The 19,138-nt window shown below is 47.8% G+C and overlaps 1 protein-coding gene across 7 annotated transcripts in view; it reads left to right on the top strand.

Annotated features, from left to right (window-relative positions):
• Mcf2l (MCF.2 cell line derived transforming sequence like) overlaps positions 1-19,138 on the top strand; it is a 169,879-nt gene that overhangs the window by 19,946 nt on the left and 130,795 nt on the right. The window lies entirely within an intron of this gene.

Here is a 19,138-nt window from a genome sequence, read left to right as displayed (position 1 = left end):
AATCGAATCTAGGCTGTTGGGCTTTGTAAGCAAGTGCTTTAAGTACTGATCCATCTCCCAGCCCCAGTGCTGATTTTTTAAACAGAGTCTGTCCAGGCTGGTCTTTCAGGTTTTGTTTTGGTTTGGTTTGATTGTTGTTGTTTTCTTTTGTTGTTTTCGAGGTAGGCTGACTTGGAATTCATTATGTAGTCTCAGGCTGACCTTGAACTCACAGTGGTCCTCCTACCTCTGCCTCCTGAGTTCTGGAATTAAAGACATGCACCACCATGCCCAGCCCTGTCCAAGATGGTCTTGAACTAACAATCTCTTGCCTCAGCCTCTTAAGTGTGCCACCATATCAGCTTAGAGGATTTAAAAATATTTTTACTATTTATTTATTTATGAGAGATAGAGAATGGACATGCTAGGGCCTCTAGCCATTGCAAACATACTCTAGATACGTGTGCCACCCATGTATCTGGCTTTATGTGGGTACTAGGGAATTGAACCCTTGTCCTTAGGCTTTGCAGGCAAGTGTCTTCACCACTGAGCCATCCCTCCAGCCCCAGCTTAGAGGATTTTTTTTTTTTGGTAAGGATTTTTAAGGCAGTGAAACTATGACTCTGTAGTGGTACATGAACAATGGTATGTATATATCAAAATCCATCAAATTATATTTATCTATTTATTTGTATGTATGGTATGCATGCATGTGTACATGCATGTGTGTAAGTGTGGGGTGTGGTTCATATGTGTGCTTGTGCATGTTGAGGCAAGAGGTTGATGTTGGATGTCTTCAATCATTTTCTACCATATATATATATTTATATATGTACATATATATATGTACATATATATATACATACATATATATATGTATGTATATATGTACACACATATATATGTATTGGAATTTTTTATAAGTGAGAGAGAGAGAATTGGCATGCCATCTTCCAGCCACTGCAGTAGAACTGCAGGCCCATATGCTACCTGGTGCACATGTGCACCCTTGTGAGCTTGTGTCAACTTGTGTGTCTGGCTTACATGGGATATGGAGAGTTGAACCTTAGGGTCCTTAGACTATGCAGGCAAGTGCTTTAACCCCTAATCTCTCCAGCCCTTTTTAAATTTTTTAAAAAAATATTTACTTATTTGGGAAAGTGAGAGAGCAAGAGGCAGAGAGAGAGAGAGAGAGAATGGGCATGCCAGGGCCTCCAGCCACTTTAAACAAACTCCAAACACATATACCACCTTGTGCATTTGTCTTATTTGGGTACTAGAGAATTGAACCTGGGTCCTTGAGGCTTCGCAGGCAAGCAAACGCATAGCTGCTAAGCCATGTCTCCAGCCCTCCACCTTTTTTTGTTGTTGTTCTTGTTTTGCTTTGTTTTGTTTTTGTTTTTCAAGATAGGGTCTCACTCTAGCCCAGATTGACCTAGAATTCACTCTGTATTCTCAGGGTGGCCTCAAACTCACAGTGCTTCCCGAGTGCTGGGATTAAAGGTGTGCGGCACCACGCCTGGCTTCCACCTTATATTTTTGACACAAGTTCTCTCCCTAAACCTGAAGCTCAGCGATTTAGACAAATGAGCCAGCAAGGATCAAGGATCCTCCTGTTTAGTCTCCAGCCCTGAAATTACAGGACTGTGCCACCACACCCGGCTTTTACACATGTGCAGGGAAACTGAACTCAGGCCTTTGTGCTGGCATGGCAAGCACTTTACCTACTAAGCCATCATTAAATTCAGTCCATTGAATTTAACAGAGCACAGTGAATCTTTTTAAATGTTTTATTTATGAATACATAAATGGCTCACCAGCCTCCAGCCACTGCAAACTCCAGATGTATGTGCCATCTTGTGCACCTGGCTTATGTGGGTACTGGGGAATCAAAGCTGGGTCCTTAGGCTTCGCAGGTAAGCACCTTAACCTCTGAGCCATCCATCCAGCCCCAAGAGTGGATCTTATTGCTTGCAAATTAAAACATCACGAGGAAATTCCAAGGGGACACAGACGGAATGACAAGAAATCAGCCACTTTACAGGCTTTACACGAGGGCCGAGGCATGCAGGGCCAACACAGGAAGCTGGGCAGACCAGCGGCAGAAGGAGCCCTTCATGAGCCTGCACTGGGCAAACAGTGTCCCTCAGGATCACAGGTTCCCAAACGATGCTGTCACACATGTGCGAACGCTGACCTGCTAGGTAGTGAGTGGGTGACAAGGGAGGGTACTCACATTCTGCTTTCTCCCCGATGAAGGGGGAGGTGACAGGGAAGTCAGGGGGATGGGGTGGGAGCTGTCAGTGTGGACTCGCTTTAGCTCAGCATAGATACAGATGGTCATGTGCAGAAACATGCATACTCCAAGTATACACACTGGACTTCTGCCTAGACAGCTGCCCCAGCCTGGGAGCAATAACACACCAGTACCAACAAGCATGGACCTGGGTGTCTAACACCTACCTCTGCTTAAAGGATGCAGGCTCCTCGAAGAAATGGCTGATTCTGGAACAAGAGCAGGACAGATAGACGATGACAGAGCATCCTGTGGTGGCAGAGTCAGGAAGTGCTAAAAAATACCCAAACCCACAATGACCGGGCATGTCAGAGAGACACGGGCACCAATGAAAGAGCACCCCCGCCCACTGCATGCCTCTTGGCAGACCCTGGAACAATGAGCAACAAAAGAAGTCAGATTGGGCTGGAGAGATGGCTTAGTGGTTAAGGCATTTGCCTGCAAAGCCAAAGGGTCCCGGTTCGATTTTCCAGGACCCACATGAACCAGATGCACAAAGGGTCGCATGCATCTGGAGTTCATTTGCAGTGGCTGAAGGCCACAGAGTGCCCATTCTCTCCCTCTCCCTTCCTCTCTCATAAATAAATAAATAAATATTTTTTTAAAAGTCAGATTGGGGGCTGGAGAGATGGCTTAGCGGTTAAACGCTTGCCTGTGAAGCCTAAGGACCCCGGTTCGAGGCTTGATTCCCCAGGTCCCACGTTAGCCAGATGCACAAGGGGGCACATGCATCTGGAGTTCGTTTACAGAGGCTGGAAGCCCTGGTGCGCCCATTCTTTCTCTCTCCCTCTATCTGTCTTTCTCTCTGTGTCTGTCGCTCTCAAATAAATAAATAAATAAATAATACTAATAAAAAAGTCAGATTGGATCGTGATGCAAAGTATAGGTGAGTCCATGCTGACATCAATGGCTGAATAAACCAGTGGCTCCTGGGGAGCAGAGGCAAGTGCCCCTTGCAGAGGAATTCTGAGTACTTGTTGTGGCTATATCACCATCAAGCAGGGGCTTGCTCCCTACTTCCTCACTGTGGGTCACTGAGCTGAGTGGCTCCAGAAAGGAGAGTGCAACATGCAAAGGTGGAAAGCCTCTTTCCCATGGAGAACCTGCCACACTCAGAGTGACCCTGTCACATCATCCCCACAGGGAGATAATGGGATGACAAAGACATGGTGTTCTGTGTCCTCCCTAACACATCCCGCCATTATGACACAAGGAGACTCAGGTCGTCCAGCTGGGGACTACAGCAGGCCTAACCAGCCCCTCACACCTGTGTAGGCCACCAGACAAGGAGAGCCCAAGGAGAAAGGACGGCCACCTGCCCTACCATGTTGCAGGGGTTTGAATGTAAAGTGTCACCCGTAGCCTCATGTGTCTGTGATTAAGCCTCACACTTAATCCCCAGTTGGTGGAGCCTCTGGAAAGTGGAGCCTTGCAGGAGGGGCAACTGGGTGCCGGTTTTGGGATCTGGAATATAGTCCAACCCAGCTTACCAGTGCTAGCCAGCTCACCCCTCTCCTTCCTGCCTGCTGATGAGAAAACGTGATGCTCAGCTCTCTGCCCCAGCCATGCTTTCCCACCACAACAAGACTTTCCTAGAACTAAATAAACCCTTGTTCCTTCCATAAGCTTCTGGCCTGGTGTTTTGTCCCAGCAACAAGAAAGTAACTGTTCAATGTGTGCTGCATGGGATCCTGGAACAGGAGAGGCCAAGATGAGGGGAACCTGAAGGAATCTGCTCTCTAGCTCATAACATTGTGTCTGTTGATTCTGTAATTGTTACAAAAAAAAAAAAAAAAAGAGGTAAGGGCTGGAGAGATGGCTTCACAGTTAAGGCATTTGCCTGCAAAGCCAAAGGACCCAGGTTCGATTCCTCAGGATCCACATGAACCAGATGCACAAGGTGGTGCATGCCTCAGGAGTTTGTTTGCAGTGGCTGAAGGCCCTGGTGTGCCCATTCTCTCTATCTCCCTCTTCCTCTCTCTCAAATAAATAAATGGAAGTAAATAAGCTGTCAGGTCTTTTGTGTGTGTAGGGGTGTGTGTGTGTGTGTTCAACTGTGCATGCATGTGGAGGCAGAGGACAACCTTGTGTTAGTCCTCAGGTGCCTTTCCCTCAAAAAAAGAGTGGACGGCACCTGACGAACCGAGCGGGGTAGTCTGGCTGGTCAGGGAGTCTCCTGTCTCCAGTTCCCTCGTGCTGGGATTGCAGCACGTGCTGCTGCACCTGGCCTCCCTGGGGGCTAGGGGTCTGATCGCGGCTCATCATGCATGCATGGCAAGCCCTTCACCAGCTGAACCATCTCCCAGCTCCAGCTCCAGCCTGTTTTTTTTTGTTTGTTTGTTTGTTTTTTTAAGGTAGAGTTTCACTCTAGCCCAGGCTGACCTGGAATTCACTATGTCGTCTCAAACTAAAGATGATCCTCCTACCTCTGCCTCCTGACTGCTGGGATTAAAAGCATGCACCACCACGCCTGGCAGCCTGGTCTTTTTGTAATGTGAGAGAATGAGAGTGTGAGAGAGAAACGCCACGCCAGGGCCTTCAGATGCTTGTGCCGCTTGTGCACATGTGCAGCCTTGTGTGCGTGCACCACTTTGTGTGTCTGGCTTAAATGGGATCTGAACAGACAAACATGGGTCTTTAGGCTTTGCAGGCAAGACCTTGACCACTAAGCCATCTTTCCAACCCCAGAACTGTATGTTTTTTTTAAATTTTAAATTTTTATTAACATTTTCCATGATTATAAAATATATCCCATGGTAATTCCCTCCCTCCCCACCCCCACACTTTCCTCTTTGAAATTCCATTCTCCATCATATTACCTCCCCATTACAATCATTGTACTTACACATATACAATATCAACCTATTAAGCATCCTCCTCCCTTCCTTTCTCCACCCTTTATGTCTCCTTTTCAACTTACTGGCCTCTGCTACCAAGTATTTTCCTTCTCACGCAGAAGCCCAGTCATCTGTAGCTAGGATCCACATATGAGAGAGAACATGTGGCACTTGGCTTTCTGGGCCTGGGTTACCTCACTTAGTATAATCCTTTCCAGATCCATCCATTTTTCTGCAAATTTCATAGCTTCATTTTTCTTTACTGCTGAGTAGAACTTCATTGTATAAATGTGCCACATCTTCATTATCCACTCATCAGTTGAGGGATATCTAGGCTGGTTCCATTTCCCAGCTATTATAAATTGAGCAGCAATAAACATGGTAGAGCACGTACTTCTAAGGAAATGAGATGAGTCCTTTGGATATATGCCTAAGAGTGCTATAGCTGGGTCATATGGTAGATCAATCTTTAGCTGTTTTAGGAACCTCCACACTGTTTTCCACAATGGCTGGACCAGATTGCATTCCCACCAGCAGTGTAGAAGGGTTCCTCTTTTTCCACATCCCGGCCAACATTTATGATCATTTGTTTTCATGATGGTGGCCAATCTGACAGGAGTGAGATGGAATCTCAATGTAGTTTTTAATCTGCATTTCCCTGATGACTAGTGACGTAGAACATTTTTTTAGATGCTTATATGCCATTCGTATTTCTTCTTTTGAGAATGCTCTATTTAGCTCCATAGCCCATTTTTTGATTGGCTTGTTTGATTCCTTATTATTTAACTTTTTGAGTTCTTTGTATATCCTAGATATTAATCCTCTATCAGATATATAGCTGGCGAAGATTTTTTCCCATTCTGTAGATTGCCTCTTTGCTTTTTTCACTGTGTCCTTTGCAGTGCAAAATCTTTGTAATTTCATGAGGTCCCAGTGGTTAATCTGTGGTTTTATTGCCTGAGCAATTGGGGTTGTATTCAGAAAGTCTTTGCCAAGACCAATATGTTGAAGGGTTTCCCCTACTTTTTCCTCTAGCAGTTTCAGAGTTTCAGGTCTGATGTTAAGGTCTTTAATCCATTTGGACTTAATTCTTGTGCATGGCGAGAGAGAAGAATCTATTTTCATCCTTCTGCAGATATATATCCAGTTTTCAAAACACCATTTGCTGAAGAGGCTGTCTCTTCTCCAATGAGTATTTTTGGCATTTTTATTGAATATCAGGTGGCTATAGCTACTTGGGCTTACATCTGGGTCCTCTATTCTGTTCCACTGATCTACATGTCTGTTTTTGTGCCAGTACCATGCTGTTTTTGTTACTATGGCTCTGTAGTATAGGTTAAAATCAGGTATGGTGATACCACCAGCCTTATTTTTGTTGCTCAGTATTATTTTAGATATTTGAGGTTTTTTGTGATTCCAAATGAATTTTTGGATTGTTTTTTTATATTTCCGTGAAGAAAGCCTTTGGAATTTTGATAGGGATTGCGTTAAATGTGTAGATTGCTTTAGGTAAGATTGCCATTTTCACAATATTGATTCTTCCAATCCAGGAACAAGGGATGTTTCTCCACTTTCTAGTGTCTTCTGCAACTTCTCGCATGAGTGTTTTAAAGATCTCATTGTAGAGATTCTTTACTTCCTTGGTTAGGTTTATTCCAAGGTACTTTATTTTTTTTGATGCAATTGTGAACGGGAGTGATTCTCTGATTTCATCCTCTGTGTGTTTGTTGTTAGCATATATGAAGGCTACTGATTTCTGTGTATTTATTTTGTATCCTGCTACATTGCTGTTTTTTAAAAAATAATTTATTGGGCTGGAGAGATGGCTTAGCAGTTAAGCGCTTGCCTGTGAAGCCTAAGGACCCCGGTTCGAGGCTTGGTTCCCCAGGTCCCACGTTAGCCAGATGCACAAGGGGGCGCACGCGTCTGGAGTTCGTTTGCAGTGGCTGGAAGCCCTGGCGCGCCCATTCTCTCTCTCTCCCTCTATCTGTTTTTCTCTCTATGTCTGTCGCTCTCAAATAAATTAAAAAAAAATAGATTAATTAAAAAAATAATTTATTTATTTATTTATTTGAGAGAGAGAAAGACACAGGGGAGAGAAAGAGAATGGGCACACCAGAGCCTTGAGCCACTGCAAACGAACTTCAGATGCATGTGCCCCCTTGTTCATCTGGTTTAAATGGGTCCTGGGGAATTGAACCAGGGCCCTTTGGCTTTGCAGGTAAATGCCTTAACTGCTAAGCCATCTCTTCAGCCCTGCTTTCTGAGAAAGACAAAAACATTCACAGAGAAGAAAGAAAAAAATAACCTTTGGGTTTCAGTTTCTAGGTGTCAACAAGGGGTCCCCTTATTAGTAACATTTCATAGATGTCACCCAAGGTTCACCTTTGCCTATAACACTTCATAGAACAGCAGATGAGGAGTTGTACCCAAGGAAAAAGAGGTCAGGTAGGCAGTGGCACTTGAGGGCTTCCAGTAATGGGAAGGCTCCCATGAGGTGTGGTTTTGCTAGTACCTCCCTCAGTCCATCTGAACATGGCGGATGGGCTGCCACATCACCTGAACCTCTACAGTTCTGACGTGTATCCCTCACTTCTCATTGTTTCCATCATACAGTTGTTAGGTCTTTAAGAACATCTTGGCTGGGGAGATGGCTCAGTGGATAAAGAACTTCTCGCATAAATGTGAATGCCAGAGTCAGACTCCCGGCACCCACATAAATGCCAGGTGGGCACAGTGACCTGCCTATAACCTTAGGACTCAAGAGTCAGAAACAAGATCCTGGGACAATCAGGAGAGCTAGACTGGCTGAATTGAGAGACTTTGCCTCAGTAGATAAAGAGCTATAGAGGAAGACATGTGGCTTCAACCTCTGGTTGGCATGTGCACTCAGGCACACATGTGCCCACACACCGCACATACGTACACATTTACAAAAACACCTTGGCACTTTCTATGTAGATCTTGAAGTCATGGCATGTTTTATGGTAGGAATTTGTAAGTGGCTTGCTTGGGCACTGATAAAAACACTGGTTTATTTTCATTTTTTGTTAGGGACAAGGTGTCTTTTATGATGGTGTCTCCAGTGCCCAACACATGGAAGGGCTCTATTTGAGCTGGGCTGAGTGTGGAATTTTGCTGGAATTCCACCAGGTGAAGCCAGATGGCATTCCGGGTGGCCACTGCCTGCGGCCAGCTCAGGCAAAGGGAGCCCCTGGCTGCCTCGTTCCATTTGCTGCCCATTGGCTATGTGGGTCAGCTCTCTGTGGGTTTCAGGACTGCATGAAAATAGATGACTTTGACTATTTTGCAACCTTGTATCCAGTAGGTGAATACCAACCTTGCCTTAAATGCACACATAATCTCAAAGAAGTGTTTGCAGCAAAACTGTATTGTTTTGCAGCCAGACTGTGTGTGGTTTAGTGTGCATTGCTGTAATATACATGTACCTACAAAATGGTGTCGTTTACTCCTTGTGACCATTGTATATATGGGGGCAAATACCAGTGCTGTGGTCGTGAGTACTTGCTACCCTGTGAATGTACTGCTGGCAGTTTGGCTGGTGGTGACCCAGATCAGGCAGCTTATAGCTTAAAGACAGATTTGGTTGTGAGCCATCCACCTCCTGAACATCAATCCCCAAGAGTCAGTGAAGCTCTATGCTGGCATGGTCCCGTCAAACCATACATATGGGGATGCAGAAGTGACACCCACCCTGCAGTCCTGCCCAGGTGGTGCCATGCTGGGTGCATGTTTCCGACTTCCCATGGCGGTGTCCTGGGAGGTCTCAGGGACGTCATAACCAAACAGCTTTTAAGCCAGGTGTGGTGACTTACATCTGTCATCCCAGCATTCTAGAGGCTGAGGCAGGAGGATTGCCTCAAGTTCAAGGGAGTTCTAGATCAGCCTGGCTAGAGAGTGAGATCTTGTTTAAGAAAACTAAATAAGTAAGTAAAGTAATAAACAAATAATAACACCCACAGCCTTTAACTTTCCAGAGAGGCTTCTGTCCACCTGAGAATGCAGTCTGTCTGGTCCATTTGCCGTGTCAGGTCACCTGTGAAGTGCTTCTGCACTGGATCTTGTTCACTATACAGGTAACCTGGGGCTTAGCCAGGTTGGTGGCCCCAGCTGCTATCCTTTCTAAGCCTCATCAGGAAGCCAGTGTCCTGTGCCTTGAGCAGAGCTGGCCCCTGTGAGTCCTACATGTGAGTCCTTCTAGGCCTCTGATCTCCATCATGTGAAGCCAGGACTTGAGGTGACTGTGAGGGTGTGAAAAACCATTGGCCAGTCCTTGCTGTGTCAAGAGGGAGGTGTGACTCCCGTCCACGCCTCTGTCCTGCCAGCCCATTACTCAGGATTGCACAACCACCCTTGCCTATAGCTCACCTCTCAGAAAGGTGGTGGTGGGAGAGGGTGGGTGACACAGGCAGAAGTCCCTATAGAGATTCTCTTGCTGAGAAGGAAGACACCTCCACACAGAGAGGCTATGGAGCCCCCTTCCTGCTTAGACAGGTGCCACAGGGGAGGGGAGAGCTACCTTGTGGCATGGAAGCCCAGTATCATGCTGAGATGCCCGAGTGGGAAGCCAGAGGATGCTGAGGCCTGGTATGTCATTGACCTGCCCTACTGTCCTCAGGCTCCCGACCTGAGCCACCGCTACATGACATAAATACACCTGCTATAGAAGGTGGTCTGCAGAGCTAGGTGTCTGGTGGTCTAGACTCTAGAACCCCTCCCTCACAGGTAGGTCTGTCTTTGGCACCTTTCTTCCAGATGCTTCTCCAAGGTACCACCCACAGAGAAGGGTCTCTCACTGCCCTGGATGGGTGAAGTTTCACAGAGGAGGCATTAGATACAGCCTGGAGATGTGGCAGACCCCTTAAGAAATGCAGGGAGCAAAGAAGTTAGTCCTCTGCGTCTGCAGAGCCCGGGACACTGACAAGTCCTTGTCTGCTCATGAGCCCTTTGGGCCTCTTCTCCCTCTGCCTTCTGAAATTAAATCTGTAGATAGTCTACCTGCTCCGCCAGCTAAACCAGAGTCAGTCAAGGGACGTGCTTTACAGTGGTCATCCTGGGAATACAGTCTCAGACACGCTCCTGGGAAGAGGCAGAGAAGCTCTCAGACCTGTGAAGAGCCTTGGGGATGCTCAGGGCAGATGGGAGCAGGTGTGGATGCTCATGACATGCACAGCTCCACGTCTGAACATGGGTGTGAACTTCCGTGGTCTGTGGAGGATCACTGTGTCACCGTGACAACATGGATGGACTCAAATGTCCTTAGCTTCTGCTTAGGGTTTCTCAGCCACAGCACGGTGACATCTGGGGCTGAACTGCCTCTATGGAACTCCGGGAGAGCTGTGGATGTTGAAGAGTATCCAGCCCCACAAGTAACAATGACCCAATGTGCCCACTAGGGGGCAGACTTGCTCTAGTGAGCTTCAGCTGGACACTGGTGCATCTATGGGAACCGTGTGTGTGTGTGTGTGTGTGTGTGTGTGTGTGTGTGTGTGTGTGTGTGTGTGAGAGAGAGAGAGAGAGAGAGAGAGAGAGAGAGAGAGAGAGATTAAGAGATTGAGAGATTGAGAGATTGAGAGAGACTTCACACTTCCTGAAGATAAACTTCATGCTTGAATAGCAAACCCAGGCTTCTCAGACAAGATTCTGTGGAGAAAAATGAAAGATGGGTCATGTAAGGAGCTAAGAATCAACCAGCATGAGTCTTCTGGAAGTGTCCTCAGGCCTTGAAAGAAGCTTGTGAGAAAGGTCACTGTGGTGGAGGTGAGGGCTCAGGTCTTCTGCTAAAAGCTATATAGGGCCATGAGGAGGTAATGGGGTCCCGGACCACAGTCTAAGGATTGCAGGAAAACTAACCCTCATTGTAAAGACAGTGAAATTATTAGACAAAACTGAATTTTCTACCAGATTCCATTTTGATTTTACCAACAGCTTCCAGGAGAGGAAGGCTTGGGCCAGGCCCGTTGCCCTGAAAGGCTATGTTAGGTCTAGGCAGCCAGGCTCATTGAGTCATCCAGTGATTTTCTGGGCCTGATTTTTTCAGAGATGAATTTATTGACTAGATCGGAAATGGTCTTTCACATCAATGACAATCCTATAAAAAGACACACAGTGTGTCCTTGTGTGCTCAGAAGTCCAGGTTGTGTGTCCTGGGCACTGCTGCTCAGGTGAATGGCGTGGATGTTCCATCACAGGTGGATTCTGAGTGGCCCCTAGAGGTCCACCTAGAGGGCCATCACCTGTCCTCAGGGAAACCTGGACCTGGGTGACCACATTTTGAGGAGTTTCTCTTTGGAGTTTTTTTTTTTGTTTGTTTTTTGTTTTTTTGTTTTTTTGTTTTTTTTTTTTTTGAGAGCAACAGACACAGAGAGAAAGACAGATAGAGGGAGAAAGAGAGAGTGGGCGCACCAGGGCTTCCAGCCTCTGCAAACGAACTCCAGACGCGTGCGCCCCCTTGTGCATCTGGCTAACGTGGGACCTGGGGAACCGAGCCTTGAACTGGGGTCCTTAGGCTTCACCGGCAAGTGCTTAACCACTAAGCCATCTCTCCAGCCCTCTTTGGAGTTTTTTAAAACAACAATAACAAAACTTTTCCATGCTTATAACTGTTCTGACTTAATTTGTCCATCTGTAACTCTGGAGCTGTGAAGATTGGGGTAGTAACGTTATCATACTGAAAGTTCATCACCTTTGGACTTGTCTGTGTTTCACTGAAAAGGACTGAAATCTGTACAGGCCTCATTTTGCTATGTGGCCAAATTATACCAAGCAAATCTAAGGGCCTCCAGTGTATCCCAAGACCCTCCCATAGGTGTCCCTAAAGTGCTCCATCCACATCACTGTGACCCACAGGCATCCCATTACCCACTGGAGCCTTGAGTCAGCACACTGCTACAGCCCATTCCAATCCCTTTACAAGTTTTGTCTCAAAGATAAATGCTGTGAGCATGTCATAGCAATAGAAACTGGTGCCGCAAGTCCCTGCTCCATCCCGAGGGCTCAGAAGCAGACAGAGTGCTGTGTCTGTCCCCCAGGCCATAGAGACTGTGCTATAAGGAAAGCAAGCTGAGGTCACTCTGAGGTCACGGCTTCCTCTTAGGTTGAGGAACTAGCTGGACAATGTCCTTTGTTACCTTGAGAATTCCTTTGAAAAAGTCCCTCTAGAGAACCAACGGTCTATTTAGGGTTCTCTTAGAAAAGTTGCCAGGATGCTCAGCATGGCTTCCTAGATGGAAGGGAGACCGGCTCCTCTCCTCCATGTGCTAGTGTAGCAGCCTGAAATGCGGGGAGGCAGTGGGGAGTGGCAGGTGGACCCTGGGCTTGAGTTTTCTTTTCATCAACCTATGAAGAATAAAAATTCAACTCACAGTTCTGGCGCTGGGCCAACCAAGGTCAAGGTGCCAGCATCTGGTGAAGACCCTGTTGCTTCATCTTCACATGGCTGAAGGCAGGGAAGCAAGTGGACCAGGCACTGAGGTTAGTTAACCTCCTGGCAAGGCCTTCACCCCAGTGCAGAGGAGGAGGAAGAGTGTGCATGGCCCTTTGCCCATGAAGGTCCACTTTCCATGGAAAAACCATCTTGGAAAGGAAGAATCAAGAGGGCTCCATCTTCCTAGTACCAAGACTTTTGCTGCATGGCCGGGGCACTGCAGAGGCCCTTGGCAGGACAGGGGACTTGGATTAGACCCCACAGGTATGACCTTCACCCACGTGCATCATTGCAGTTCATGGAAGATTACCTTTCTGCATCTGGACATCTGAGGGTGAGGAGCTAGGGAAGAACTAAACCCTGTCTGAGAAAAATCAAGTGGATTTCATATTTAAACGTAAAAACTGTAAAACCATAAAACCTTTAGAAAAAGAGGTAATGTTTGAGACCTATGACTGAACATGGAATTCTTATAATAAATGCCCAAAACATTCATAAGAGGAAAAACTGATACATTTGATCATCTTAACATAAAACAAGCTATAGGCTTGGAGGAAGGATTTGTACCTCACATATGTGATGAAGGACTGTACACTTCAAGCTCACCAGTACGAAAGCAAATGGCCCTGTGAGGCAGTGGGTAGCCAGCAGACTGGGGCACTTCACCAGTGAAGGTGCACAGGTGGCCAGCCACACCAGGTCAGCAGTTCTCATCCTGCAGAATGGCTGGGATTGTAGACAGTGACATGGCCAAATACTGAAGAAACCGGGTCACTCATATGTTGCTGATGGGAATTTCAAACATGGTTCAGCCATTTTGAATAATAACTTTGCAGTTTCTTTGGAAACATGTAAGTCTGGTAGACCCAGCAGCTTCACCCCTGGGGGTTTATCTTAGAGGAATGAAAATGCATCCTCACTCAAAAGCATGCACATGAATGCTTATATTAGCTTCATTTGTAATAGTTAAAACCTGGAGCCAACCACTGGAGAGATGTCTCAGCAGTTAAAGGTGCATGCTTGCAAACCCTGACAGCCCTGGCTCGATTCCCCAGCACCCACATCAAGCCAGATGCACAGAATGGCATATACAATCATTTGCTGAGGCAGGAGGCTCTGGCACACCCATACTCACTCTCTGTGTCTGCCTCTTTCTCCCTGTCTCTATTTTCTCTCTCAAATAATAAATAGATAAAAGTATTTTAAAAGCCAGGTGTGGTGGCACATGCCTTTAATCCCAGCCACGTGTCCTTCTGTGGATGACTGTTTAGATGGCAGAGCATCCGTACCAGGAACACTAAACATAACTGAATCACAAGAAGGAAGGAGCTGTGAGGACTCCCCACCACTGGAGACTCTCCAGAAATCACACAGAGGGGAGAGCCTGTCCCCCAAAGGGCTCGTGCTGAGGGACCCTTATGATACAGCATCCTTGAAGTGGTACAGTGTAGCAATGGAGAACAGACCCATGGTACCCAGCAGCAGAGGGTATGAGAGGGGCTATGAGTGTCTCTGTAGGGCAGTGCAAAGGTCTTGATGAAGCCACTATTCTGCATCCAGTTTCCATGTCAGTTATTTGTTGAGATGTTGTGCTGAGGCTTGAGGAGCTGTTACTGTTGGAGGATGTCTCTCTTGAGCCTCACAATAGCATGTGAATCATCATTACCTACAAGAGAACCAGTGCACACTATGCCCTTAACAAGCAAGTCACCTGGCCATACCGCATAGCAAGTATTTGGTGGGAAGAGGTGCAGTGATGTATCAGTTGCTTTCTTGCTGCTGGGACAAAATACCTGACCAGCAGCAACTTAAGGAAGGAAAAGAGTTTACTGTGGCCTGCAGTTAGCAGGGGAAGTTCTGCCAGGAAGCCAGTGTCATTGTCATGGAGGCAGTAAAGAGAGAACCTCAAGGCTAACCTCCAGTGACATACTTCCTCCAGTAAGGCTCTACCTCCTAAACCTCCACAACCTTCCTGAACAGGGTTACTAACTGGAGATTAAGTATTCAAACACACAAGTCTATAGGGGGCAATTTACATTCAAACCACCATAGACGGGCTTTTCTTTAAGGTGGCTAGTCCCCTCCACTGACTTACAGTAAATGTTAGTTCCAGATGTCAGGCAGGTTAACTTAACTGTGTTGACCATAGTGTTAGCCTTTGGAAATATTTCCTCCAATTTAAGGCTTAAATAAATAAAATTCCAAAATTAAATGAGGTACTTACATACTCCAAGTCGAGCAAAGGAAGGTAGCAGGTGACAGATAGTGTGTCGACTTCTAGGCCCTGGAGTGAAGCAGGGTCCTTCTGCTCCCAGCTGCCAAGTCAGGTCCAGGGACAGCAGACTCATCCTTATCCACACGCACCATGCTGAGCAGGCACTGGGTGGCGGAAGACAGAACACTTGTGTGCTGCTCTCTGGAGATCCCAAAGACATCTAGGACTTGTTTTACTGCCTTTTCCTACTGACCACTTTCCCTTAAGAACAGAGAGGGAGGAATCAATATGTTCTCAGAAATGCTTATGTCCCTCCACATCAGGCACCCATCCTCTTGGCTAAATGAGAACTCTGAGATTAGGTGAGTAATTTCTTCTTCCTTCCCTTTCCCTTTTGTCATATCTTGTGAACTTTTTAGGCTCAGTGAGGAGAATCTGAAAAAAAAAGCGTAAAGTCAAATTTAAGTGTTGGTGTCACATTTCTCTATAGTAATGAGCAGCTAAGTAGTAGTCAGCATGTTTTCCAGAACTTACTGCTGTGGCCTGATCACATGGAGTGGGGGTGTGTTACCTCAGTCTGTGTGGAGCTAGGGCCTATTGGACTGGGCTGTAAGGATTTGATCTGTGGGTGTCCCAGGGCTGTCTTCAAAAATGTCCACTGGCAGGGCTGGAAAGTTGGCTTAGTGGTTGGGGACTTGCCTGTGGAATCTAAGGACCCAGGTTCGATTCCCCATTACCCATGTTAGCCAGATGCACAAGGTGACACATGCATCTGAAGTTCATTTACAGTGGCTAGAGGCCCTGAGGTGCCCATTCTCTATCTGCCTCTTTCTCTCTCTCAAATAAGTAAATAAGTAAAATATTAAAAAAATAAAATAAAAAAACTTGCCGGGTGTGGTGGTGTACACCTTTAATCTCAGCACTCAGGAGGCAGAGGTAGGAGGATTGTAACAACTTCAAGGCCACCTTGGGACTGTAAAGTTCAGGAGTGACCAGGGACCATGGAGATCACTCTGAGGCAAAGATGCCAGGAGCACTCAGCTTGTGGTTACAGATAGTGGACTTTATAGGCTCTTCAGTTGGGGAAGGTGAGGAAGGGAAGGAATTTCTTTGTTGGGGCAGTAAATCTCTGTTCTTTACATCAGCCATAGGGTGAAACCAGAAGTGACCCAGTGAGAGATAAAGGGGGCAGTAAATCTAGACCTGGAGCCTTGCTAGGCAGGGGAGGGATAATGGCTGGACAATTTCTTGAGGAATGTGGATGACTCCTCTGTCGCCTTCCTGCTGTCCTGGGTGACTCCATTTTGTCCTGACCTAACAGAGACTACATAGTAAATTCCTGGTCAGCCTGGGCTAGAGTGATACATTGCCTTAAGAAAACCAAAATAATTAAGTAAAATAAAATAAAACCCTATCCATGGGCTGGAGAGCGAACACAGCATTTGTCATGATGACCCTAATGCCCTGGTCTTGGGCTTTGATTTCCCTTTTGTGCAGAGGACTGGGATCTTCAGGGGTCCTGGGCCAAGGGGCTCCCCTGGAGGTGCCTTTCCGAAGGAAGGGCTTTGCCCTCCCCCACAGAAGTAATGTGAGCATGCTCACTTTAAGAGGTAAACATTACCTTGCTTCCAGACAAGCCCTGTTCCTATCCAGCATGTTTCTTATGGTTTAATGGATGTGAAGGGCTGTTTCCTAGTGGACTTTCCATGGGAATCTGGGGAAAGGTCAGCCGTCTGACAGCCGAGGTCCAGAGAGGTGGTGGCCCTGGGGGGTCCATGGCCTCTAGGCTCCATGGTACAGGTGCTGTGGCTGTGCACTGAGTGGAGATCAGTGTCTGCACTCCCCCTGAAAGTCAAGTCAAGTCTGTGCCCCGTGCCACAAGCCCACGAAGGGCGGTGGGTCTCAGGAAGAAGCGCCTGCGTGCACTCTGCCTCAGTAACAGAGGTCACTAGTCGAAAGGGGAGGGGACAGGAGCGGAGGGCCACCCTGCTGGCTTGACTGTCCAGGAGACTGGCTGTCCTAGGGCTGTCCTAGGGTCCAGGCTTTGCTAGATTCCAGCTACCCTGAGGCAGCAGCTGCCCCCACGTCTGTGTCATGGACTTGCTGCCCAGGGCCTTCCTGTCAGAAAACAGATAGGGAGCCACCTAGATCTTTCCAGACCTGCCCTCTGCCTCCTGCCCAGCAGTCTGGGGGGGGGGGATGTGGGGGGCTGGGACAACGGGCAGAGGCCAGCAAAGGAGGAGTGCTCCCCCACAAGGGCTCCTCCTGGTGTGGTCGCCTGCATTTCCGCCTGAGGAGGAGCTGCTCCTGTCTGCTCTCGCGGTGAGCTTTTGACGCATCTGTCCCCATCGCCAGGGAGACTGGATGTGCGGGGCCGAGCTCCCGTCCCCGTAGAACCCTTCCCCTTGTGACGGCTGCAGGTGCTGCCCTGCTTTGCCCGCCGCTGGAGGCCACCCTTCTTTGGGTGGTAGGGGTACTGGGGAGCTGTTTTTCTCAAGCCTCCGCTGCTGTCAGGCCTCGGCTGCTTCCATGGACCCTGCGGTTTGTTACCACTGCAAACAGCGAGTGCACCCACCTTCTGCTTTGCATAAAGAGTGGGACAGTCCTAAATATTCACCACTGGTTCTATTGCTTCCTCCTGCCATCTGCAAGAGCCTCTCTCAGGAGACGGGTGCCTGGGCCACCGTGGGAGCTGCTTCCCTAGGCTACTCCACAGCCATGGACACTCAACACCATCAGGGTGAGTTCGTGGTGCCAGGTGTGGCCTCTGTACCTTCAGACCTCAACCTGTCTGGCCTGCGGAGGTTGTCATGATCAGGCAGTCCTCTAGGCAGTAAATGCAGGTGAGGCGTGAAGGGAAGGGGGGTATGTGTCTGGGGAACACAGAGGGTGATTATCCTCGGGATGTGGCTTTGTGGAGGACTGTGTGTACTCGCTCAGTGTTGTGGCCCCCACCCATCATACCCGACAGTTGGCGCTCATGAATGGTGCAGAAATGAATTTTGCAGCAGAGCAAGACAGTGAGTCTCAAGCATCAATTCTAGGTCCCACTGGAAAGAAGCCCACAGATCCCTGTAGAAACTGGCCAGGAGATGTAATAAGAAATGCAGCCTGTAGGTCGGATGGCTTAGCATATCTCTGTGGCCTGTCTTCGCATTCCCCTGTGTGAATGCTGACATGTGGGCTGGGTGGTCACTGTGGCTGGGCTGCTGTTCTCATGATTTGGAGCTGAAGTCCCCCAGAGGCTCGTGTGTGGAGAGCCTGGTCCCAGAGCAGCGGTGTTCAGGTGGGACTTTGGGGATGTGCCTGGATTGTGGGGGCTCCAGCCTCATCACTGTTTCATTGATGGCTTTGTTGGGAAGTGAGACAGTCCTGGCAGAGGCGTGTGTTTGAAGGAAGTGAGTCCTTGGCCGTTGTATCTTGGCCCTGAGACCTCCCACACCTTCCCCATGCCTTCCTGGCTGCCTTGAGGTGAGCAGCTTGCCTCCACCTTGTCCTCTCCGCCATGTGTGCTTCCTTGAGACAGGTCCACAGAAACGGGGTCATGAGGCTATGGTTTCAAGCCGTTGAAACCGTGAGCCACAACAAACCTTTCTTCCCTTAAATTGCTCTTCTCAAATGTTTGTCACAGATAAGGAAAACGAACATGTTATTGTATGTATTTAACCCTCCCTCCAAAGGATTGTTGAGAATGCTGGGGAGATGGCTCAGTGTGTAAAGTGCTTGCCTTGCAAGCCTGAGGACCTGAGTTCAGATCCCTAGGACTCACATAAAATGTCAGGCATGGGGGCACATGCCTGTAATCTCAGTGCTGGGGAGACAGTCCCAGGGCTTGCTGGCTAGCCAAATTGGTGAGCTCTGTGCTCAGTGATAGGCCTTGTCTCATAAAAATGATGTGGAGAAGCATTAAAAGAAGACACTCAATGTAGCCCTCCACTTCCACACGCATGTACTCCCTCATGCATACAAACTGGCACGTACACATGTATATGCACCCCACGCACAAGACCCTTGTCAGATGAGCAGTGTGTGGTTCCCCGTTACAGATGGAGCAGTTGAAGATAGATGGGGCTGAGATTAGGCAACCTCCTCAAGTTATCCTCCCAGTAAGTGGCCAAGCTAGGATGGGACCCTTTGGGTTGTCCTGAGACCCAGACTCAGCCACTACTTTATAAGGCAGTCTCACCAAGGGTGTCTCTATCCCCAGACAGAACCATTCCAAGCACTCAATATAATATTACTGCCTCTAAGCCAGGGTCACGGGCTAGCCTGCTGCTGGGTGTGACCACATGTGTTTTCCTGAGTGCACAGCCTGTAAGGACTGTGCCCACATCTCCATGGGCTTTGGAGAGTCAGTGTTGGAT

Source organism: Jaculus jaculus, chromosome 3 (genome assembly GCF_020740685.1).
Source record: "Jaculus jaculus isolate mJacJac1 chromosome 3, mJacJac1.mat.Y.cur, whole genome shotgun sequence".
Taxonomy (NCBI): Eukaryota; Metazoa; Chordata; class Mammalia; order Rodentia; family Dipodidae; genus Jaculus; species Jaculus jaculus.
Note: the sequence above shows the minus strand (reverse complement) of the source record. Positions and strands in the feature narration are given on the sequence as shown.